This window comes from Cryptomeria japonica, chromosome 4 (assembly GCF_030272615.1).
Source record: "Cryptomeria japonica chromosome 4, Sugi_1.0, whole genome shotgun sequence".
NCBI lineage: Eukaryota > Viridiplantae > Streptophyta > Pinopsida > Cupressales > Cupressaceae > Cryptomeria > Cryptomeria japonica.
In genome coordinates, this window is record NC_081408.1 from 440,919,735 (window position 1) to 440,946,379 (window position 26,645).

A 26,645-nucleotide genomic window follows, 5' to 3' on the forward strand; every position below is an offset into this window, starting at 1 on the left:
CATTCTGGTTTGATTTCTGGATCATATGGTCTAGAGTTATCTAGTAGCATTATCAAGTTGTTTGCCAACAGAGTTTTGAAAGCGGATTCTTATGATTCTTAGAGAGGAGTAAAATCACGCTTAGGTTTGGAAAGCCAAGGTTTCTCTTTGAACCATTCTTTTGTTTTCTTCAGAGGATTTTCTGCTGCAACTTCAGCAGCTTTGAGCGCTTGTGTGCCACTAGCCAAGTTGAATATCATAGGCTTTGAGTTGGTTTTAATAGTGTCTACTACTTTGTCATTAACAACATTCTTATTGTTGTCTTTGCCATACTTCCAATACTTGTTTTTCTAAATAGAGCTAGATCCTAGTTGTGTTTCTTTCCAAGGTGAGATATCTCCCTTCTTAATGAGCACATCTTCCATTCGAATGGCATTATCTACCATTTTGTTAAATGATGGGTGTACTTGCATTTGTATACTATATTTCAATTCTAGAACCAAGTTGTTGACGAATATGTCCATTTTTTCAAAATCTGGGATAGGTCTTGAATACCTAGAGAACATCTTTCTCCAACATTGGAGGAAAGTAAGGAAAAGCTCCCCTATTTTCTATTTAGTATTGAAAAGCTCAATCATAGTCACAGGATGTCGAATCTTGTATGAGTATTGTTATAACAATAGTTGGATTAGTTCTTCAAATGTTTTTATTCCTTTAGGTAGACTTGAGAACCATGCCATGGCTTGTCCTCCCAAACTCCTCGAGAAAAGGCGCATGAGATACATTTGATCATGCATGAACTCCATATAGGCAGCACAAAACTCTTTGACATGATCTTGAGGATCTGAGGTACCATCATATTTGTCAAATTTTGGGATCTCAACACGTGAAGGGAATGGAGGCATGTATAGATTCTTGTCAAATGGAAAAGGGCATATTGTCTCTAGAGAATATTGTTTTGGGGACTTATCCTTATTCTTCAGTTTAGTGATCTCGATCTGTAAGGCTAGTAATTGTTTGTGTACCATGAGTATAGGTGATTCTTCCTTTTTAGTAATGAGTGTCTAAACATCATATCTAGTAGGAAGCTTGGCACCTTGTTTTGCTAGTTCTAAGAAATAGTCTTCCTTTTCTCGAGCTAGGATAGCTTTCATCATTTTTCGGAAGTCTTTATCCTTTTGACAGTCATGAATTTCTTTTTCTAGAGGTTCAGTGTCTTCTTCAGCTTCACTTGATGAGGAATCATTATCGGTTTCATGAATATTAAGGTTGTCTTTGTCATTATATTCTATCTCATGTATGGTGGGAGATTCAGGTACATCAAAAATTGGTACACCTGATGATGAAGGTTTATCAGTGAGTGGGTCTTTCATGTAGTATGGGTTATCTTGATATGTGAAGGGTTGTCCTTTGCCTTTGGCCTCTTTCTTACGAGAACTCCTGGTTTGAGTAGGCATTTTTATGGATTGGTGTGACCTAAAATTGTTTGTGATGCAAAGGTCAAGATCAATTTCAAAGCTACTTGTTCGGTTAACGTATTTGTTTGAGAGAAGCAACTGAGATTTAGTCTAGTTTCAGGAAAGATCTATCCTGTATAAGACATTTATCTAAGTCAATTCAAGAGTAGTGACTAAGATTCGGTCTGGTTTCAGGAATGATCTATCCTATATAAGATGCTATCTAAGTGACTTAGGTTGGATAGGTAGTTGATTAAACTAGCTAAAAAGATGATTGACCAAATCGTGCAACACAAATGGTAGAAGTACACTGTCTTGATCTGTTTATGCTTAGGATGATGATAACTAGTATTATCTTTGTTGTAGACTTTTTGAGGCAAGTTTGACTTCTCTACACTAACAAAACCAAACATTTGTATGATAGGATTTACTGAGCCGGACGACAACAGTTTTTTTTCATATGAGTTGCTACCTAGTACCATATGACAAATGGGTATATCTAGGACGACAAACAAAATATTATGCCCCCAATCCTTGCTCCTTTTAGTCATGATAGACTTCCTTGAGTTACTTAGAGGGATAATAATTGAAAACAAATATAAAAGATAGCACACAAAGAAAATTTTCATGTATAGCTCAAACTGTTTAGTGATTGTTTTCCATTATGTTGCTTTGCCTGTAAACTCAGTGATAAAACTCTTCAATAGTCAAGAGACAGGTGACTGACTCAGAGTGGACGACCAGGTTTTAGTGACGGAAAGATGACTTGCTTGATATTGCTTAGGACATGTAAATTGCTTAGTCGATTACCCTAAGACTAAGACGTTGATCAATTTCAAGCCACGAGGGTTCCAATGAACCAAGATGTCATGAAAGTGGCTGAAATATATGTACAAGCGAAAGCAAAGATGTAGGAAAGCGAGAATGCCAACGTTGCATTGATAGATGGAGCACTTATATACAAGAGGTGCCTATTTACTAGGTTTTCACCTAGTTGGCAGAGATTCTTTTTTTTATTTTACCAAGGTGCCTGTTTACCAGGTTTTCACCAGGGCAATTTCTCTCTTTATATTTTTCTTTTCTTTTCTTTTTTTTTTTTTGATTTTTTCAGGTTTTTTTCAGCTATACATGTTGCTGGAGCAGAGAATGCTAAGTGAAGAATTTCTTCAAGTAGATGGTGTTAATTGGTTCACAGAGCTATTCTCCTTCTGAGTTTGAGAGTTCATAGGCACTAGAGCCAAAGACTGCAGTAACGATGTAGGGACCCAGCCAGTTGGGTTCAAACTTCCCTTTGTTGTCTCAAAACTATTGATTTTTAAGATTTTCACTCAAAACTAGGTCACCAATATAAAATTCTCTTTGTCTAACTTTCTTGTTATATCCTCTAGACATTCTCTTCCAATATACTCTAAGATGATCAAACGCAAGTTGCCGACACTCATCCAACAATTCAAGTTCTTGCAATCTAGATATTCTATGATCTTCATCAGTAACAAGACCTTGCAAAGAAACTCTTAGAGATGGTATTTCCACTTTAATAGGTAATACTGCTTCAGACCCATACACCAAAGAAAAAGGTGTAGCCCCAGTAGGTGTTATGATACTTGTTCTATAAGCCCATAGTGCAGGATTGAGCTGCAGATGCCAATCCTTCTCAGATTTGTTCACTGTTCTGTGCAAGATAGTTAATAGGCTTTTGTTAGATGCCTCAGCTTGTCCATTACCTTGAGGATAATATACTGATGACCAATTTTGTTTTATTTTGAAATTCTCACAAAGCTCATCTAGGTATTTATTCTTGAACTGTCCTCCATTATCAGTCAAGATGGATGAAGGTATCCCATACCTACAGATGATATAATTTAAGATGAAGAGAGTGACTTGTGTACTAGTTACTTTGATGAGCGTAACTTCTTCTACCCACTTGGTGAAATACTCAGTGGTAGTTATGATGAATTTATGACCACTAGATGAAGCAGGATATATCTGACCAATGAGATCAAAAGCCCATTGCTGAAAAGGCCAATGAGTAGTGAAGGGTATGAGATCCCTTACTGGAGCATGTATGAGGTTCCCATGTAGCTGACATTTTTCACAAGTCTTAGAAAAATTAATAGCATCTCTCTCCATGTCTGGCCAGTAGTAGTTTCTAAGATAAAGTAAGACCATTCGAATGAGATCCACAAATACCTTCATGAACTTCCGATGACGCATGTTTAGACTCTTTAGTTTCTAGACACATAAGTAATGTACCATCCAAACCTCATCTAAATATATCATTAGCAATGATAACATACCATGAAGCATTTTGGGTCAAGTTTCTTTTCTCATTACGAGTAGGATTTTTCAGGTATAATTTGGTCTCGTAGGTAAGAGTAGATGTGGCTGTATCGAGATGAGTCATGTCCAATAATAGAACAGACTATTTTGGATTCGGGGGAATCATAGGCTAGGTAATGTAGCTCCTCCACCAAGAATTCAAAGCAAAAATTGGATTCTTGCAACTCAGGTATAGACGCCAAGGTGGCCATAGCATCTACTACTCTATTTGCGGATCTAGGAATCTATTGGAATGATACAAAAGCAAAAAAATTCTTGAGATCATCCACCATCCTCTTATAAGGCATCAGTTTCTCATCTCGTGTCTAATATGTATCATTGATTTGATTTATGATCAGCTAAGAATCTCCATAGATGTGTAATTATGCAACCTTCCATTCAATAGCTAGCTTTATCCCATTCACCAAAGCTTCATATTCTGCAATGTTATTTGTGCAAGGGAACAAAATCTTATAAGACTTTGGGATTGTATACTTCTGAGGAGTAATAAATAGTATTCCAGCATCGCAACCATTTTGAGTAAAAGACCCATCAAAGAACATCTTCCAGGATTGTTGAGTAAGATGCATTATTGATTCATCTGGAAACTCTATATGCAACAGTTCAGTGTCTACAAGTGGAGCTTCAACAAGTTGATCAGCGATTACCTGTCCTTTTATGGCCTTGTGTTCCACATACTCAATATCAAATTCTGTAAGTATCATGACCCATTTTTCCAATCTTCCTGTAAGTGTTGGTTTGCTGAGAAGATATTTGAGCGGATCAATTTTAGCCACTAGCTTAATTGAATGTGCTAACATGTAGTGTCCCAGTTTTTGTGATGCAAAGACTAATGCCAAGCATGTTTTTTCTATTATAGTGTAGTTCATTTCATAAGACACCAATGTTCTACTGATGTAATAGATAGCTCATTCCTTTTTATTGTCATCTTGTTGTGCTAGAAGTACCCCCAGTGATGAATCAGTTGCTGATATGTATAAGATCAATGGTTTACCCTGAATAGGTGGCATCAATATTGGTGGCTTCAATAGGTACTCTTTGAGTTTCCGAAGATGTTGTTCACATTTTTGATCCCAATTGTATATTACTCCTTTCCTTAATACTTTTGTGAAAGGTTGAGCTTTGTCTTCTAGCTGAGAAATAGAGCATCTAATTGATTGGAGACGTCCCTATAGACTTCTCATTTGACTGATGTTCTTCGCAGGAGGCATTTCTATTATGGCTTGTACCTTCTCAAGATCAACCTCGATTCCCTTCTTTGAAATGATGTAGCCAAGTAGTTTACCAAATGTCACTCCAAATGCACTTTTTTGGATTTAACCAGAGTTTGAACTTTTCCATTCTGTCTAGTATAGGACCTAGCTCTTTAATATGTGTTGATCTCTTCATAGTCTTCACTAAAGTGTCATCAATATAATCTTCCATATTCTTGTGCATCATGTCATGAAAAATAGTAGTGACTTCTCTTTGATAGGTTGCTCTTGCGTTCTTTAGCCCAAATGGCATGACATTCCAGCAAAAGGTTCCCCATGCATAGGTGAAAGTTGTCTTTTCTTGATCTCCAGGACCTATTTTGACTTGATTATATCTAGAGAATCTGTCCATTAGTGAGTACATCTCATACCCAGCAGTCATGTCGACTATCATATCTGTTGGTATTTTGGTATGGTTTTGTCATTGATGTCAACACCTACTAAATACTTATCAACTCTGGCACTTTGGAGTATCAGCAACATTCACCGGCAAGCAAGTGACTTATGCACAATCACTGGTATCCAGTACACCGGCAGGATATAATGATCACCAGAACTTGGAATGATATGGAAATCACATGATTATATCGAATAAATCATTTGGACACTTTGTATTGAAGGTTTGTTAATTGGCATATTCGTATTTGCATATTTGTTGTTACCGGCAAATATGTCTAGGTTGCACTGGTAGGTTTATCTTTTCCAGATCAGTATGGCACACTATGGAGATGACTTGTTATTGTTGTAAATTCATTGAGCTGACATGTTGAATCGTTTATTGCATCGGATATTGTTTTGTTTATAAAATGATTTTATTGTAATATATTTTGTAGAGCCAACCTACTAAAATTGGTCCAATAAATATAAGATCTTATTTATAAGAATCTGTGACCCAGAGAGAGGAAGTAGATGGTAATCAAGTTCTGATTATATCAGCTATAACACTACAAGAAGTAGAAGTCCTAGTGGATATGAGAGAAGAGGTAGAAATAATCAAAGAATTGTTTGCACCACTGAACATTCCAGTCACATATACTGGTAGACAACAAGTAGATGATTCAGAAACTGATCCAAATGAGTATGAATGGGGTCCAGATCATCTCTCAGATACATCTACTATAGAAACCCATGAAGAATCTAGTGATATCATAGATGACACACAAGAGATGATACGCTTAAAACTACAAACGGAAATAGAAGAAATCAGAGTAAAAAGACAAGAAGACTATGAACAATAGTTGAAGGAAGAAAGAACACAAGAATATTCTTCACCTACTAATTCTCCCTCTAATGAGATAGGACAAATCAGATATGGAACTACAAATGAAGAATTAGAAGCTACATAAGCAGAACCAGTCATCAATCCAGAGGAAGCTAAATGGAAAAGATGACAGGGACTAACAGAACCATCAAGGTTATGTCAGAAGGTGTGTCAAATACAAGTGATCAATGAATCAAATCACAAAGGAACTTGTAGCATCAAAGATGTAGGTATTGATACTATACATACTTTTACTAAATCACTTGAAGACGAGTCAAAAACTTCATCTTATGAATCTGATAACTAGACAAAAGTTCTATTTATAACAACTATTCAACAGCATATTATGACTACTCTGTCATGAATGTTGAGATGTTTCCTGTTGACCCTGTTACTGTCACACCATAATATGTACTCCAGTCTGAAGTAGGGGACGATGCTAGGAGTAGGTAGGTTGGGTTAGGTCCACTAAATATTAACATGAACTTTGGTAATCACGTTGTAACTCTTCCTGGTCTTGAGACACCTACGCAAGGTATTTTTTTGGAACTTGAATTGTCGGTCTGAAGTTATGATGATAATACCATGAACTCCCTTGAACATTTTCAAACTTTATCCTTGATACATCTTGAACTGATTGACTGTACTCTTTAAAACCAGCCTTTGAATATACCCACCTTTGCCAATGACTACACATTACCCTGCTATCGTAATGTAGTTGAACCAATGAACTCTTCCACCAGTGAGAAAAGTGAGAACGTTGCTGAAATAGACATCAAGTATCTCAGCCACAAAAATCAAAAAAAAGAAAAATAAGAGATTTGATGGTGAAAACCATATTGTGCCAGTGTTAGAATCAAAAATAGTAAAAATAAAGGACGTACCTAAGGGTGAAAACCTCTCTGAGGCACCTAAGGGTGAGATACTTGATATGCTGCCAAGTCACTTCAAAGAAAGGTCATCAATATTGATTGAACTTGTTGGGTCTCAAATCAACAGATTGGATAGGTTCTAAGGAAATGCCAACTCCTATGATCAAACCCTCCAATTGACTTGGCCAACTTATAGAGTGAACCTATTTGGTTACTAACTCTCTCACTTTAGGCTCTGCAGGACCTAGGCGGGTATACCTACTCACTAGTTGTTCCTTCAGCTAATGCTTTTTATAGCAGATTTAGTGTCTTAATCTGATATCTCCTAGTCTCAGAATGGCATAAGTTTCTTAAACAGATTGATTTCAGATGTGTGTATTGATCTATGTATCCTGTAAAAGTATATATGTTACACTTTGGCTAAATTACCTACTATACCTACTCTACTAATCCTAATGCTTAAAAGTAAAGTGTAATTGGTATGGTTAAAGGGTTTGTTTACAAATGACCAGTGCCTTTCCTCTTATTTGGGCTACAGAGTCTTATATTTCTTCAGGACTTATTGTGTAAACTTACGAGACAATTTTTAAACCCACCCCTTTTGGTAAGTCTATCAGTTACTGTTTCTTATGAGCTCTATTTTGATGTTTATATTGTAAACTGCTTGAATGGATTTAACCCTAACTTTTAAGAGACCATCCAAGGAAGAAATACAGGGAACAACTACAATTTGTGAGTAAATCTTTTTGATCCAAATCTACAATATGAAACATAGAATTTTACTAGAAGAACACGAATAACCTCATCCACTTTTAGATAATATCATAAGCAACTACCTTCTAAAAATATGTTAACTCTCAACACATATGAGAAAGAAAATGCAACTGGTTATTTTTGATAAAAAAATTTAAAGTACAAAATTGCCTCCACCTCTTCTATCTCTCCTCCCTCTCTCTTTACATTTTACATCACACATATATATGTGTTTGAATGGTTTTCATACCCCTTTAGGTGAAAAGACACCCCCCTTTTAAATAAAAATAATTCCAAATCCCGAAATTGCCTTAGTTTATGTAATTAATTGTCACTTTACAAGTTGTTTAGGCATATTAGAGGTATTTTAAGGCTATTTTATGGGTATATAATGGATAAATGGTCTTTAAATGATGTAAATACCCCCTCTGGTGCTTCACACTCCATTTTTTATGCCCATTATTGTGTTTATGTTATGGTTTCATATTGTGCAATAAATATAAAATATATTACTTGTACCTATTCAATATATATATATATGTATATATATATTTAGAATTTTTCTTGCTCCTTGTCTTGGAATTTGGAATTCTAAACATTGCAAATTTTAGGGTTCCAACAGTGGCTCTGTCTGGGGATGGATGCCCCTTGTGGGCATAGCAAGAATTCAGATCTCTGGTAGAGCAGACCATGTGCCTAATTCATTGACCTGTTTTGGTGGCCTCAAGCCCAAAAACTGAACACCAATTCTTTCCTCTATCAAACATCTGATTCTCATCATGAAGCAGTATAAAAACTTTGAAATTAGTGATATCACCTAATTGGCAATTCCTGTCATAAGATGCATTATCCATCCTTATTTTATAAGGATTCTTTATTTCACCTGGATTACCATTATCCCCTATTCCATAGGAAATGATATTTATACTTTTACAAAAGTTTGCTTCTTGTGGCATCCACATATTCTTCATCTCTATTTTATTGGAATGCTGCATATTATCTAACTGGTACTTCTTTTCACCTTTTATTTTATCTCTATGTGATGTATCTTCCTTTTGTAACTCTCTTATTTTTGTGGTCCTTTTATCATGTGACTTAGTCATATTATTACCCATGTTGTCTTCACACATGTTTGTATTGTCCATACTGTCTGAAATTTTTTGTTCTTCATCATATAAAGGATTTGAGAATACATGAAAATCCTTTTCACACATACTATGGCAGTAGGGAATATGATTTAAGGGGTTTGAAAATATTTGAAATCCATTTTCAAATTTGCATACCTCCTCTTTATCAATTGTATCATCAAGGTACTCAGGTATGGATTCACTCTCCTCATGACTGGTACAATATTCTTCATCAATGTTAGCAACAATTTCTTCAAGTTCTGACTTGTACTCACAAACATCATCAATTGCTTCTTCATCAGATGGGACTTCCAAAGGGATAACTGATTCTTCTATATAATCATCTTCATTTGCATCTCTTATGTTGATGTTACTCGTCTCACACAAATCATGTATTTTTTTATTGAATTCTTCAAGAATTGAACATGCTGATTCCAAACTGTTAGACCCACATTCTCTCACGATCAATTCCTCCAGTATAGCTGAATTAAGTTGTATATTATCAAGCATTTGGAAATAAGTCACCATTATTCTGCCAATCAGTTTTTCTATAGATTCACCTTCCTTTCTTCTTATGTTGTAGATTGCATTGCCACAATCATAATCCGATTGAATCTGATGTTGGTATGGAGAACCAATTGAAGGGCTAGCGGCTAAAGTGTTGTCCTCGATTACACCATAGAATTCTTCCATGAACCACCACTCAAGTTCTTCCCATGATGAGATACTTTGTGGGGGTAACAAGCTGAATGACTGCTCTGCAACATCCTCCAAAGTTAGCACAAACCATTTCATGATCGTTTCTTCTGAGTAGATTCTGAAGGTCTCAATAAACCAATAAAATGATTTTAGATGCCCAATTGGTGATTCCCTTTCATCTCCATGGAACCTCGGCATACAGATCTTCATTTCATAGGGAAATGCATATGGATACTCAAGGATGTTACCGAAATCCAATGGCTTAAATCTTCCTGGAATATTCTTGTCTCTTTGTGGTTGTGGTTGCCACTGTGCATATTTTTCTGAAGATGCTTCTCCATAAAAATATGGATCTTGAAACATAATGAATGCTACTGATCTTTTTCATTTAATTTTCCTTTTTATAGAGTCACCACCTCTTTCATAGAGGACATAAGTTATTTATTTCTTCTGAGTTCTCTCCCACAGCAGAGTCTTAATAATTCTTCCCCAGCAGAGTCGCCAATCTGTTGGGTCTCAAATTAATAGATTGGATAGATTCTAAGGAAATGCCAATTCCTATGATCAAACCCTCCAATTGACTTGGCCAACTTATAGAGTAAACCTATTTGGTTACTAACTCTCTCACTTTAGGCTCTGCAGGACCTAGGCGGGTATACCTACTCACTAGTTGTTCCTTTAACTAATGCATTTTATAGCAGATTTAGTTTCTTAATCTGATATCTCCTAGTCTCAGAATGGCATAAGTTCCTAGAATGGAGATACAGTAGATGAGTTCAAGATTGTTGTTGTAGAAGCTATTCAATCTATGTTTCCTAATTACTTCTGTTTGCTTTAAATGGTGAAATATAGTGATGAGTATAATCTGTTTTCAACCAATGCCTTCTTTGCTGTTTGGGCTACAGAGTCATTATACTTTCTTCAGGACTTATTATGCGAGCCTATGAGACAGTTTTTTAATCCACCCTTTTATAGACCTGTTGGTTATTATTTCTTTTGAGATCAATTTGAATGCTTATATCATATGTTGATTGAATGAATTTAACCCTACCTTTAAGGGACCAATCAATGAAGTACTGCGAGGAACAATTACAATTCGCAAGCAAAACTTTTGTTTCAACCTTATAACATGAAGCACAAATTTGATTTCAAGAATATGAATAACCTTATCACTTTAGATAATATCACAGACGATTGCCAAAACAAAGTGAAATAATCCACAACACATACGCAAAGAAAAACAACAGTTCATAGCATGTATTCCATTGAAGTTTGTAAAACTTACAGGCTGTCATACATCGCCATCTTCTTATTGTGTATTTTTTTTTCGTTCCCCCTTTACTTTACAAAAACCATTCTCATATATATATGGGAATGAAAGCTATTCATGAAAAGACACATCTTTTCGAAATGCTAATCATTAGTTTAAATGTTTCTAACAAACTTAAGCAAAAAGAGATTAAGAATTCCTAAATGATGAATATAATCATCATCTTTAAAGATTTTGATTTTAGCACTCTGTTTCTTCAATTCTTCTCCTTGCGACAGATATTTGAATATCATCTGGTTGACGGTAGGAGCCATGTCTTTACTTCGATCCATTTCTGACAAAGCCCAATCTTTGACGCTGATAAGCTCATTCCGCAAGTCCTCTAGGGATATTACATCTCCTTCTTTATAGACTGAAGGCATTCCAATAGGTCTCCCATCATCCAATTCCTTGAGATCTTTCCTTAGTGCATCTTCGAGTTTAACATGATTCTCCATGTACACTATCCCTTCAGTCTTCTCCTCTGTCGTCATTGTATCGACACTATTCAGTACTTCATGTAGTCGTGCTTTTAATCTCTCATGCTCTGTTAATGCCTTTATAGTTCCATTATATACCTTCCAATATGGTTCGACATGTGAAAGCATGGTGTTAAACTGATGTTCGATGATATCATTGACCAGTTTATCCATCTTTTGTTGGATACTATTCGCATGTTTGGTGGCTTTATCTGCTTGATACTTCCAGTACAGAGCATCGGAAACATCATCCAAGCTACGTCCTGTGGGATATGAGGTATATTTGCTTATGGGAGTCCCTGTCTCAAGTTGCAATATTTTTGCTTGCAACTTTTGATTCTCCTCTTTGGATTTTTCATACAACCCCTTATATGTGATATTTTCTCTGACCAAAAATTCTGTCTGGTCCAGGTTTAATCTGGCAACATCCAAGTTCAATTTAGCAGTGACCCTAGGGTCAGTCTTTCCAACCTGATGAACCATGAGGTGTCCAAAGGTTTCTTCAATATCCACAATGATAGGCCTCTTCCCCTTTGGATATAATGCCCATTGTAGGAGAGCCTTCTTGTCAGGATCATATCCAGAGCCTAGGAATAATTTGTCTATCTCCTGAGGCAACACCTGTTGATTCAAATCTTGCTTTTTCAGGAACCCATCAAACAGAAGTGCTGAGTTTATATCCCAACCAGAAAAGATGATTACACCGGCCTCTTTTAATAATTTTCTCCCTTTCTCAGGGGTCATATCTTTCATGAGGATATCAATCTCATCCTGCAATTTCTTCATCTGTTCTTCTTCTGGTCTTCCAGCCATGCTTCGTTTAACATGTGCTCCTTTGTACTGGTACAAAAATGAAAGGAATTCCCTAGAAGAGGCGAATCCATCATCAGAAACAAAATCTTCATGTTCAGTCATCCTTATATCGATGACATCCTTAATATTAATTTCACTAGTGTCCATATTCATCTCTACTTCAAAACCAGGAGGATAATCTTCTCTAGGAGAATCAGCAGGGATACTACTAGCAGTTGATTTTGGTGACATGTGAGCTAAGGGTTGACTATCCTTCTCAGTATTAATAAAATGAAGGAATTGTGGGGGCACTCTATGCATGATCTCTGCTTCATGTTGAAGCAGCCTTTTAGCCACTTCCAAAGGATCTTGGAGATTTCCAATTAGATCTCCATCTATCATTCCCCTTGCCCTTTTCCATTTGTAGGCCTCCCAAGTCAATCCACTCTTTTCTCTCAAAACCCTGGCCTCTTCTCTTTCAAGATTTTTAATCAGGTCATCTGGCATTTTGGCTACATGTATTCCAGCTTTGAGTTTTTGTGACGCTCTGGCAGCTCTTATATACCCTTCAGGATCGAAGTTCTCTCTAGGCTCACCCAGAGTCATGCCATAGTAATCTAACTTATTTTGTAGTAAATGATAGCTTTTTGAACTTTTAACAATAAAGTCAGAAAAAACCAATAAACCTGGAATGATGGACTGCTTACCGGAATCTGTAAGGTGTTTGGCACTGACAATAGATAATTGTCTTACAATCTCCAGGCTAGCCACCCTGTTTGGTACTGTAATTGGAAGCATGTGTGGTTTTCCTTCATACCCAAATACCCTGATTTCTGTGTGATTATCATGGCAATACCAATCACCCCAATTATGATCAATTTGTGACTCTGGAGAGAAGTCCTTTGGTCTGAGGAATCTCTTGATTTCAGGGGACAAAGTGTAATCCCTGTGTTGCCCAAAAGCTGCACTAAGAGGTTTCACAAAATATTCTTGAAAGTGCCAGTACTAGTTGTTCATGAACTTCTGGTCCCATGCAGAAACCCATAACTGAACTGGCTTCCTCAAACCATTCTTATCATAAGATCTAATGCAGAAATCATCTGACCAGAAGTTAATCTCTTGTCCACAATAAAGAATGATATGCATTAACAAGGAGTACAATGAAAAATGAACATTCACAAGATCCCCTTTCAATTTTTCCAACCCATGATTTAAGGCATCTGCAACATAAGTGGCAAAATCAAATGACCTAGGGTCTTTTGACTGTAAGTCAGCACACAGAACCATAACCCCAATATCCATGAGTGGATGAGCCTCTAGGCCTAATACTTGGGCTGCAGCATAATATGTATATTTGAAATATGGATGGAAGTGGTTGACATCAAACGGCACCTTGTCATCTTTGCTGAACGGAACAAATGACCCACCCACTTTTGGATGGTGAATAGGTAGTCTCCAAGTCCTGTAGATGTTTTCCAGACTAAAGAATTCTTGTGAAAGTTTCTTCATATCAATACTCTCCTCCACCTCCCAGTCTAAATCAAATACCATATCAATAGTTTGTTTGTTAATCACTACTAATGGATTCCCTCTGTAATCGCATATGGTTTTGGTTCCCGGATTATAACAATCTACCAGAGCTTTCATTAATTCAACATCTACAAACACGTTCGGGACTACCAATTTCCCTAAGTTTTTCTTCCATAGATTACTCATGGGCTCGGGAGCATCCCTTCTTTTGTAGCTAAACAAGAATAATTCATGTCCTCTGATTTCAGTCCAAATGTCTCCTAGATTTTCAAATCTATCCTCCAATCCTTCTTCTTCACTTTTGATTTTTTTAGACCTTACACTAGATGAGGGACACTGGTCTAACAAATCCTGAGTCAGAGCTCTCCCTTCTTTATTTTGTCTCTTGGGCTTCTCTTCAGGGTTTAGTTCTTTTCCTTTCCTACTCTTTTTAGAAGAAGAAGATGAAGGTTCCATGATTACAGCAAATATGAGAGACAACACTTACTTGGAGAAATGTCCAACTCTTCTGACTGTCGTTCACAAGTTTTCGCAAGTTCTTCGCAATTTTCAGTCTTTTAGCATTGATCTGGTTCTTATGAAAATTCAATCAGTTCAACTATAATCGTATGGGCAACTTGTGCACAGTTAATGTTCTGTGTCTACAACGGCTACTCAAGTGTTTAAACTTAATTGCAGATGTGACATTCTTCACTTGGGCCTTTAACTCTTTCACGGGAAGTACAATTCGACCAAAGTGATCGTATTTCAAGTTATCGATGAAACCCTTGTCTTCGGCCGAGTGTTTAAATCTTCCATCGAAAGCCCATTCTCTTCGATACTATTCTTTCAGTGAATAGCCCATGTCGAGAAGCCACCTTCAAGACTCATCAAAATCATTCTTTCATCAATAGACCTCTTTTTTGATAGGTCACTCGCAAGTTTCATCGAAATCATTCTTTCGATGAGTTCCTTTCTTCGGTGAAGGCTCATGTATGTTCATCGACAGTCCTTTTCCATCGATATCCTCCTTTATCAATGAAACACTTTTGCTTTTGTTCGACATTATGTCATCGATGAGATTTTGCATTTCGATGAATGCTTTATGAGTTTCTTCGGTAGTTATATTTCTTCGAAATCACTTTTTGCCTTTTGCCTTTTGTTTTTCACTTTTTCGATGAAACTTGGAGTATCGATGAGTGGTTTTCTGTATTCATCGAAAGGTGACTTTTTGCCAAAGTATTTTTGCTTGGCGCTTTATATACTTTATTTCGATGAAAATACTCTTTCGATGAAACTTCTTTCGGAGTGCTCGATACAAGTTGCTGGTCGAAACATCTTTTAGTCTTTACGCCTATGGAAATATACATTTTTTTATATATATTTTTTATTTTCAAATATAGTGTCCAACAGAACCAACTCAACCAGTCAATATTGGAAGTCAAGAGACACCACATATCATTCATTTAGCTCAATCACTATCAGCAAAAGAGAAAATATTTCAGCAACCTCTTTTTAGAAAAGAATATCAACTTTGCATGGACATACTTTGATATGCCAGGACTAGATCATGATCTCATCATGCATCATCTCTCTATTACCCTAGGAGTTAAACCAGTCAAGCAAAAACTCTGTAAGATGCATCCTCATGTGGCACTGCTAGTCAAAGCTAACCTAGAAAAATTGCTAAAAGTTGGATTTATCAGAGCTATAGACTATGCAGAGTGGACATCAAACATGATACCTGTATCAAAGGCAAACAAATCTATTAGGGTTTGCACAGACTTCAGGGATCTCAACAAAGCATGTTCGAAAGACAATTTTCCATTGCCTAACATTGATATGATAGTGGATATGACTGATGGATATGAGATGTAATCATTAATGGATGGATTCTCTAGTTATAATCAGATCAAGATAGCTCCAGAGGATCTAGAAAAGACAACCTTCACATATTCATGGGGAACCTTATTCTAGAATGTCATGCCATTTGAACTAAAGAATGTAGGCAGGACTTACCAAAGAGCAGTAACCACTATCTTCCATGATATGATGCACAAAAACATGGAAGATTATGTTGATGACACCCTAGTAAAAACTATGAAGAGATCCACACATATCTAAGAACTAGGTCTCATACTGGATAGAATGGAAAGATTCAAGCTCCGGCTAAATGCTAAAAAGTGTTCATTTGGAGTAACATTGGGGAAGTTGCTTGGTTACATAATTTCAAAGAAAGGAAGTGAGGTTGATCCTGAAAAGGTCCAAGCCACAATGGAAATGCCTCTGCCCAAGAATATCAGTCAAATGAGAAGTTTACAAGGACATCTTCAATCAATAAGGTGCTTTATATCGCAGCTAGTAGACAAAGCTCAACCCTTCACAAAGGTATTAAAGAAAGGAGTCCAATACAACTAGGATGAAGATTGTGAACAACATCTAAAACAAATCAAATATTATCTTTCTAATCCACCCATATTGATGCCACCAATTCAAGGTAAACCATATATTCTATACATATTAGCTACAGATACATCACTGGGGGTACTTCTGGCACAACATGATGAAAATAAAAAAAGAAAGAACTATATATTATATCAGCAGAACATTGGTTTCTTATGAAATGAACTATACTATCATAGAAAAATCTTGTTTGGCATTAGTGTGTCCATCACATAAATTAAGGCACTATATGTTAGCACACTCTATTAAGCTGGTGGCTAAGCTTGATCCACTCAAATATCTTCTCAGCAAAGCAACACTTACAGGAAGCCTAGCTAAATGGATCATGGTTCTTACAGAATATGATATTGAATATGTAGAACGTAAATTCATCAAATGATAGGTTATTATAGATCAACTTGATGATGCTCCACTTGAAGACAGTCAACCTTTGCATATAGAATTTTTGGATAAATCAATCATGCACCTTACTCAACGATCATGCAATATGTTCTTTGATGGGTCTTTCACTCAACATGGTTCTGGTGCCAGAATACTTTTTATTACTCCTCAAAAATATTAAATTCCAAAAGCTTACAAGATTCTCTTCCCTTGCACAAATAACATTGCAGAATATGAAGCTTTGGTAAATGGGATCAAGCTGGCTATCGAATGGAAGGTTGTTGACTTATACATCTATGGATATTCTCAGCTAATCATCAACCAATTCAATGATATATATCAGACTAGAGATGAAAAATTGATGCCTTATAAGAGAATGGTGGATGATCTCAAGAAATACTTTACCTTTGTATCATTTCAGTAGATCCCCAGATCAAAAAATAGAGCAATGGATGCAATGGCCACCTTGGCATCTATACCACAACTACAGGAATCTAATTTTTGCTTTGAATTCTTGGTGAAAGAGTTACATTATCCTACCTATGATTCTCTTGAGTCCCAAATGGTCTGTTCTATTATTGGACATGACTCATCTCGCTACAGCCACATTTACTCTTACATGTGTGACCAAGTCATCCTTGGTAGTCTTTCCCGAAATGAAAAAAGGAACCTAATTCGAAATGCTTCATGGTACGTCATCATCGCTAATGACCTATTTATTCGAGGTTTGGATGGTACTTTTCTTAGATGTCTATAAAATGAAGAGTCCCAACGAACATTATTCGAGGTTCATGAAGGTGTTTGTGGATCCCATTCAAACGGTCTAACTTTAGCACAAAAACTACTAAGGGTTGGCTACTACTGGCCAGACATGGAGAAAGAGGCTATAAAATTTGCTAAAACTTGTGAGAAGTGTTAGCTACTTGGGAACCTTATACATGCTCCAGCAAGGGATCTCATACCCTTTGTTACACATTGGCCCTTTCAACAATGGGTGTTTGATCTCATTGGCCAAATATATCCTACATCATCTAACGGACACAAGTTTATTATAATTACCACTGAGTACTTCACTAAGTGGATAGAAGCAGTTCCGCTCATCAAAGCAATCAATAAACAAGTAACTCTATTCATCCTTAACTATATCATCTACATCTATGGTATACCTTCATCCATTGTGACTGACAATGGAGGGAATTTCAAGAACAAAGATCTAGATGAACTCTGTGAAAAATTCAAAAGAAAACAGCACTAGTCATCCATATACTACCCTCAAGGTAATGGACAAGTTGAAGCATCTAACAAGAATCTGCTGACTATTTTACACAGAACAATAAATAAATCTAGAAAGGATTGGCATCTGCAACTCAATCCTGCCCTGTGGGCTTATAGGACAAGTATTAGAACACCTACTAGGGCTACACCTTTTTCTTTAGTGTATGGGTCCGAAGCAGTCTTACCTATTGAGGTGGAAATACCATCTTTAAGAGTTTCTTTGCAAGCTCTTGTTACTGATGAAGACTATAGAATATCTAGATTGCAGGAACTCAAGTCGCAGGATGAACTTCAAAAGTGGCATTTGATCATCTAAGAGCATATCAAAAGAGAATGTCTAGAGGTTATAACAAAAAGGTTTGACAATGAGAATTTTAGGTTGGTGACCTTGTTCTGAGAGAAAATCCTAAGAATCAACAGTTTTGAGACAAGAAAGGGAAGTTTGAACCCAACCGGTTGGGTCCCTACATCGTTACTGCAGTCTTTGGCTCTAGTGCCTATCAACTCTTAACATCGGAAGGAGAATAGCTCCATGAACCAATCAACACCATCCACTTGAAGAAATTATTCACTTATTATTCTCTACTCCAGCACCCTGTACAGCTACAATGTCCTAAAGAAATTCTAAAAATCAGAAAAAGTCTTGAAGAAATCCTAAAAATCAGAAAATCCTAAAAAAAAAAAAAGGATCTTTGCCAAGTAGGTGAAAACCTGGTAAACAAGCGCCTCTTGTACTCAAGTGCTCCATCTATCAACACAACATTGGCATTTCACATTTTCATTCCCACTTTCTTGCACCTTTGCTTTCACTTGTACATATCTTTTAGTCGCTTTCGTGACATCCTGGTTCTTTTAGAACCCTCATGGCTTGAAACCGATCAATGTCCTAGTCTTAGGGTAATCGACTGAGCAATTTACATATCCTAAGCAATATCAACCAAGTCATCTTTCAGTCTATGGTACCCAGTCATCCACTCTAAGTCAGACACTTGTCTCCTAACTACTGAAGAGTTTTATCATTAAGTACACAAGCAAAACAAGACTACTGAAAACAATCACGAAATTGTTTGAGATATGCATGAAATTTTCTTTGTATGTTGTCTTTTATATTGGTTTTCAATTATTATTCCCTCTTAGTAACTTGAGGAAGTCTATCTTGACTAAGAGGAGCAAGGATTGGGGGCATAATACTTTTCTTTTCTTTTTGCTTGTAGGAATGAATATGATGATCTGGAAACATCTAATTAGCTGGGTGGTTTTGATAAGTGTCTTCACATCAAGGTGAAATCACCACACATACCTCGACTCCGCTTATTTGTATGCTATAGGGAGGTTGGAGTCACTTCTTTGTCTGTTGAGGGAATTTCTTTAATGTACAATCTAGAAGCATGCATAATTTGTCCAAGGATATGAATGACAAGATAATTCATATTGTATATACAAATAAATGAACTCTATTCTACCTACTATATTTGTAAAATGCTCAATGATGAAAATTAAATATTCCAAATCTAGTGACTAGGTTTAGGTTGCATTCATTCTAAATTTTATGCATTTAAAAGTAATTTTGGCATGATAACAATGATCTCTTTATCTTTTGAATGAGAGTTTGAAGCAATCATCATTTTCTCAGCTAAGTGGTCTCTTTTTCATCATTGTTTCTTCGATCGAGTACTTGTGTATTGAGATGTTAGTTGCATACATGAGCATCTTATATAAATCCATACATTTCATTATTACTTATTTGCATTCATATTATTGCATGAAAAAAATTATATTTGCATTACTCATTACTCATTTTCATCATTTATTTGAATATGGAAAAGAAACAAAAATAAACATCCATATTCATCTGCATTACATACATCCATACTAAAAATAATCTCATAATCAATCAAAACAAGTACGATGAAATCAAATCAAGATCTCGTATATAATCATAATCTGAGTATGTCAAAGTACAAATGATATCAACTATCGTATACAATGTCTCATTGAAGCAAAAATTGAATAGGGCTACAAAAAATGGGGTGTATAACAAAAACTAAAAGACCTAATAAGCTAGCTCTCTGCCTCTCCCTCATTGCCAGGTGGAGGAGATGTTGCCTGTTGCCTGACATCTTGTCTGGGTGCCCTAGCTCCCTCAAATCAAGCCATATGCTGAGAATATGGAACAACCTATTGTGCTACTGGAACCACTATGCTATAGGCCGCAACATAATAAGTTGCTCTACTAGTCTGATGCAAAACCTCTCATTGAAGAGTGTCTCACTCTGTGCTCACCTCAGCAAGTTGATGATTGCACTCAGCCCTGACCTCAACCAGTTGTCGATCTCTCTCACCTCTAACCTCAGCCAATTATTGATCTCTCTCTGATCTGACCTCAATAAGCTATCGGTCTCACTCTACCAGCTGTGTCTGAGCCAGTGTCAATTGTTCCTGCAAACCTATCAATCATAATCTCAACAATCGTGTTGCATCTGGTACCCCCTTCTCTCCACCTCCCTCTCCGCCTCCCTGTTCATCCCTTTGTTGTCTCACCAGTCGAGGAGCTACTCTCTCCTCCTCCCCTCTACCCTCTGTCGCCCCGACACCACCAATCTCAACCCCAATAGCTCCTAGCGATCCATCCTCCCCTCTTTTTCATTGTCTCCCTCCAACTAGTATCCTATTGCTGCTAGCCCTAGGGTCACCTCCTGCTCGCCTAGGTGCCTCTTCTCTCACCTTGTCCCTGCACCTAACCCGGTACCTATTCCTAGGTTGATGCCTCATCCTCAGCCTCCTCTATAAGAGGTGTGTGCTCTGTAGGATATGTGAATCTCAGAAATGGATGCCTCTGGAACCAATCCCTATACTGGGAAAATACCCCCGCATCTGTGACATCCTCCAAGTAATCCCATCTCAGTCGTTGTAAACCAACTAGCTCCTACATGCTCAACGTGTAGGATAACCTTGGAGCTCATCCTCGTCTCTCCTCATCTCCATATCAAGCATAGGTTGTAAACTCCTGTGACATACCCTGTGGTCTGCCATACTATCTCATAACCCTAGAAACAGCGAACCACTCAATGATTGACACTAACCTGCCAATAAGAGGACGTGTCGTAAACATGTCCTTCCTCTGCGCTCTCCAGTCATCCCTTAGATCCAAGCCCCTATACAGTCTCCATACTATCGTGATAAAATCATCGATTTGTCTCCTCCAATACTCTGTCTTGCCCAGATGGGGTTGAATGACATAACTAGAATAACAATAAACTTTGAGTTGGTGTGGTTCTCTAGCATCATCCACTACCAGTCGGCATACTAGGATGTGCTCCCATGTCCATACCTGCAACACTAGGACTCCTACTGCCATGCTCTTCCCATCCCTATATGCAACCTTGTGCATCTCATGATACATGTGGGATAACAAACAAGAACCCCACCCTAATCTCTCAGGATGAGTCAGTACTCTCTCGAGCATCCTAGCCCAACCACATAGAAAGCCCTGTTGTCCCCTATCCGGCATGACAAAACAACCTATCATACCTGCTAACACACATGCTAGTGGAAACTGCTCGCTATATCTTGCCATCATAACATCCCATTTAATGGCCTACTCAAGGATGGTCTCATCATGAAATATACATCTCAAAGATAAAATTTGAGGCCGCTAAGAAGAATCATAATCTACCTTATCACCAAAAAATAGAATCCTAAGAATACGGTAGACATCCTTAGGTGTGATAGTCATCTCTCCTATGGGTAAATGGAATGTATTATGCTCATAATGGAATCACTCGACTAATGCGGTAAATATCTCATGATTAACATAGATATCTAGCATCTAAAGAAGGTATCCACATCCACATGCCTGAATATGAGCCATGTCTATGTCTGAAAAATTCTGAACTAATCCCATAGCAGGTGGATAAACACAGTAAAACAAGACATCTGGCAACCGAATCTACAAAATCAAACATGAACACTATCAGCACGTGATCCAAATTACGCTAAAAAGATGCTAAACATGCTTGCAAATCCAAATATAAAACTCAAATTCAAAATTTGGCATTGTGACCTTCAAACATGCTTGTTGTTTTTCATACAAGTTTTCACAGCAGGGCAGAATTTCGTACGAATCAGGATTAGACATTGCACAACAAAACATTCCCATATGAAACAACATTAAACATCGCATGACAACATGGGAACTCAAGAACAAGTTCATATGAGACATGGGCTCACTTCATATGACAAACCCCACATGCTCGTATGACAAATTGTAGCACACGACTTCAAATGGCTCAAAAATACAAAAAAATTAATCAAAACTCAAAATTTAAGAAATCCAAAAGGCTCAAGATTGATCACTTACCACTAGGTCATAGTTCCGCAGTTGATTATGACATCTCTGGTGCTCAAAATGGTGCTTCTGGATCAGAATGACCATGTTTCTTTGCCAAGGGCTCTTAAAATTTTTAACTTGGAGAGGTGAAAATAACTTGAAAATGACACATGGACCCCTTATATAGCCAAAACCCTAATTTTTCAACTTGCTCTAATGGACGTCAAACTTGCACCCTAAACTGTTGATTCCATTTTCGGTATCAAAATCAAAATCTGAGATCATCTTCCTAGTCAATTTCGCACAACTGAGACCGCTTAGCGCTTTCATCACCTGCTCATTCTCTTCTTCAAATTTGCGCTCAATTTCTCTTTAATCAATGCTAAATCTCAATTTAATTCTCAAATCAACTCTAATTTTAATCATCAACATTAATCTTTGTGCTCAAATAACTTATCATCGCTCAAAATAAATGCTTAAAATCACTATGCAACCCTTTCTATCTTTCAATTTCACTCCCGAGGGGGAATACTGACCTCAAAGTCAAGAATTTCTTTCAAAAAACTTCATTACAAGTTGAGCAACTAAGCTTGATAAAATCAATCTCTAGGGGCATATCACTTTCGTCAATCAAATCAAGTTGATATTGTCTTTGTCTGAATCAGTCTCTTAGCATTAATCAGTTGCATCACTTTTTCATCCAGTTGATTATTCATTTAAACTCAATCAAGGGTTTAAAGAGTTTCTTTGATCACATGCTCAATCTAAGCAGGTGTTCAGTTTCATCGCATCGAATCAAGCTGGACATTTTATCTTCTCTCATCATATCTTGATCCATCAAGTTTAAGATCATTTTTATCTTTGCTCATTGTGTCTAGTTCAATCAAGTTCTAAGATCAGTAAGATCCGCTTCTTGATCAATCAAGTTCAAGTTCGGTATCTTCGCTCTTTATCGGTCCTAGTTAAATCAAGTTTAGGATCGGTTTCGCTTTAATAAAACTCTGTTTAGTTTCATCACTTCAAATCAAGTTGAATACCTCGCTCTTCATCTAATTCATGATCAATCAAGTTCAGAACTAGTATCTCCTAGACATCAACTATTCTTTGAACCAACACGTTGCTCGCACATTAATTCAAAGAGGGGCAAATGTAATACCCTAAAAATGGTCATCTAAACCATGAGTCCCTAATCCTGATTCCATCACCAAGGTCCTAACTAAAGGCAATCAAAACTAATCTTGAGCACACGATTAATTTCTTAAATCACCAATGTCACATGGCAAATTAATCACTTTAAATTAATTAAATATTTATTTAATTAATCGATCATTCCAAGTAAATCATTTTTAACAATTATCCTATTTGTTTTATTGAATATCCTAGCATATTTAATTAAATAAATCAATTTACCATTAAATCATCAAAAAGGGAAATAAATTATAAAAAAGAATTAAAATTTGAGAAAATAAATCATTTGGAGATAATCTTGAAAAACAAATTAAAAATTGATAAATAATCTCAGAGAAAGCAATTAAAACAATTAAATATCAAAATTGAATGAAGTAGAGAATAAAACAGTTTTCCTGATTTTATCTTAGTTTGAGTTCAATTTCCTTTAAAACTGAGAAAAGCAGCCAATCACATCAATTCACCTTGTTTGTGCTTACTCTTGGAAAATCTTGACCGGTCATCATCATTTGATCTTAGCCATTGGTTTTTTTCTGAATTTTCTATAAATTCAGACTCTCATCTCTCATTCAAGGATCCTAGAGAATATATTGTTATTATGTTGTTTTTTCTCTAGGTTCATTGAGATTTGTGCATTGAGATATTTTCATATTAGTTATTGCATATTTATTAAATCATCTAGCTTAATATTGCTTAAATCATGTTAGATTAATCTTGCATATCTAGCTTAAATCTTGCATCCATTTAGCTCAATCTCATGCTCATATAGATTAAATCCTTCATTTAAATTGTTGTCTAGTCACTGGTATTGCATATGAAATCTGAGAGCAAGACTAAACTCACATCTACTAGAAGGCAATAGGTCGCTTTGTGATGGTTTATTATTCATTGATTATTGATTTACTAACCATGCATCTAATGACTTAATTGAAGTGTTTTGTATTTCAGATACAGATACAAGTCCACTTTTCACACACGCACTTACTACATATAAATCCAGACTACAATCCAGAGAAGTGTGTGAACTACTAAGATAGCATCTTCTATGCAAGAATACAGTTCTGGTTAAGCTTTGTTTGTTCCAGTCTGAAACCCTAAACCCTTTTCTGGAATAACCCTTCCATAAATATCCTCACATACATGATCTCTCTGATATATTTCGCATCATATCAGATCCACATATTCATTACCATTTCTATCTCTCAAAATGATCTAATCCAACTGACCTATATACCCTATACAACTTATCATGCCTTATGTTGGCATACAAAGATAATTACAATATCAATATACATGTTGGCTAGATAACATAAATAGATAAATATCAAAAACAATTACCGATGTCAGATCCAAGAGATGTCAGCCTCCAATACCGATAACCTTATTATAAACCATGTTGGCCTACATTGTCGGTAACCAAAGAAATCCTTCTATCCTGTCAATGTGGGTGGTGTCTGTGAAGTGCCTATCGGTACACAAGTGAACCAAAACATGAAGCCAAAACAAGATACCATGTTGCCATCAATGAAAACATGGTGAAACCAACCAATTGAGTGTCAATTTCTAACATTGTCATCACCAAATCTAACTATTCCACCATCATACCTTTCCATGCTCACAAATTTTCTTTTATCAGCGATCATATGATGTGAAAAATCGTTGTCAATCACCCATTCACCTTTTTCTTCTACCTTTGTAGACAAAGATTTCTCCTCAATAGAACAGCTAGTGGAATCAATAGGCACAGGTCTATCTTCTTTAATGGCAATAAACACAACTTCATCTCCTTCTGATTATTCATCTATAGCATAATAATAGTTCTTCTGGTTCCTAAACTTCTAGTTAGACATATAAGTCTTATCATACCTCTCATGCTTCTCATATCTATCATTCCTATCAAACTTATTAAACTTATCATGTATGTCATACTTGGCCATTCTCTTTGGACATCTAGAAGAAAAATGTCTTATCTTATTACAAGAAAAACATTTTGAGGACAAATTTCCATCATACTTACCAGCACCTTTAGGCAATCTCCAGGCAATCAATACTTCAAGATCATCTAGCTCTCTTTCTTTCTCTGCTATCTCTCTCCTTTGTCTTTCATATCTGGATATTATGCACTCGTCAGGATCATATTTCTGCTTACCAGACATAGATGTTGATGCCTTTAATGTTCTCTCTAACTTTCCATGTGATTCTCCAAATTCTCTCATCTCAAATGCACTAAGTTTTCCAACCAATACATCTCTTGTCACTGTAGTTACACTCTAGATTTCATCAATAGCGACAACCTTATGTTTATAAGCAGGAGGCAAATATCTTAATACCTTAGCAACAATCTCATCTTCTTCAATTTCCACCAGCAAATCTGATACCAAGGAAAATCTCATTCGCCTTAGCCATGTATGAATGTATGTTCTCATCATCTCCCATCTTCAATGTCTCATACAATCCTTTTAAACTTTGCAACTTAGGAAATTTCACTTGACTATCACCTTCATACAGGATCTCAAGCTTCTCCCAGATCTAATGTGTGGTCTAAAATTCCATAACATTTGTTATTTCAGAATCAGTCAGGGCACTGAGTAATGCTTCCTTTTCTCTTATGTTATATTTAGCTTCCTTAACCTCACCAAGAGTGGATGGTCCATTCTGAGGAACAACATAAGCATTCTTAGTAATCTTCCACTGATCTTCTCCAAGACATTTCAAATGCACTTTCATTCATCTCTTCCATTCTGTGTAGTTTCTTCCATCAAACCTCGGACTGTCCTTCTTGAAAAGAATACCTTGAGTTATCATTCTTGATCTCAAGAAATTAAACTTCTACTAGAGGATTTGGCTCTGATGCCAATTGTTAGCACCAATCAAGAAGGAAGGTTGAGATGGAGGGTGAATTAGTCTTCATCGGATCACAACAAATTAAATTCTAAAACATAAACTCATAAACTGCAGTAACAGATAGATAAACAAATTAACAACACAACACATAACACCAAGATTTTGACATGGAAAACCTAGTTAGGGGAAAAACCATGGTGGGAACCTGCCTAGAGTAAGATGATACTCTGCAGTAGTATGTGAAAATATTACAATGGGAAATGCACATGCATTCAGCCACACTACCTAAAGCTCACTGCTCAAAAGATATATTCTTGGAAGGATACAACCCTCA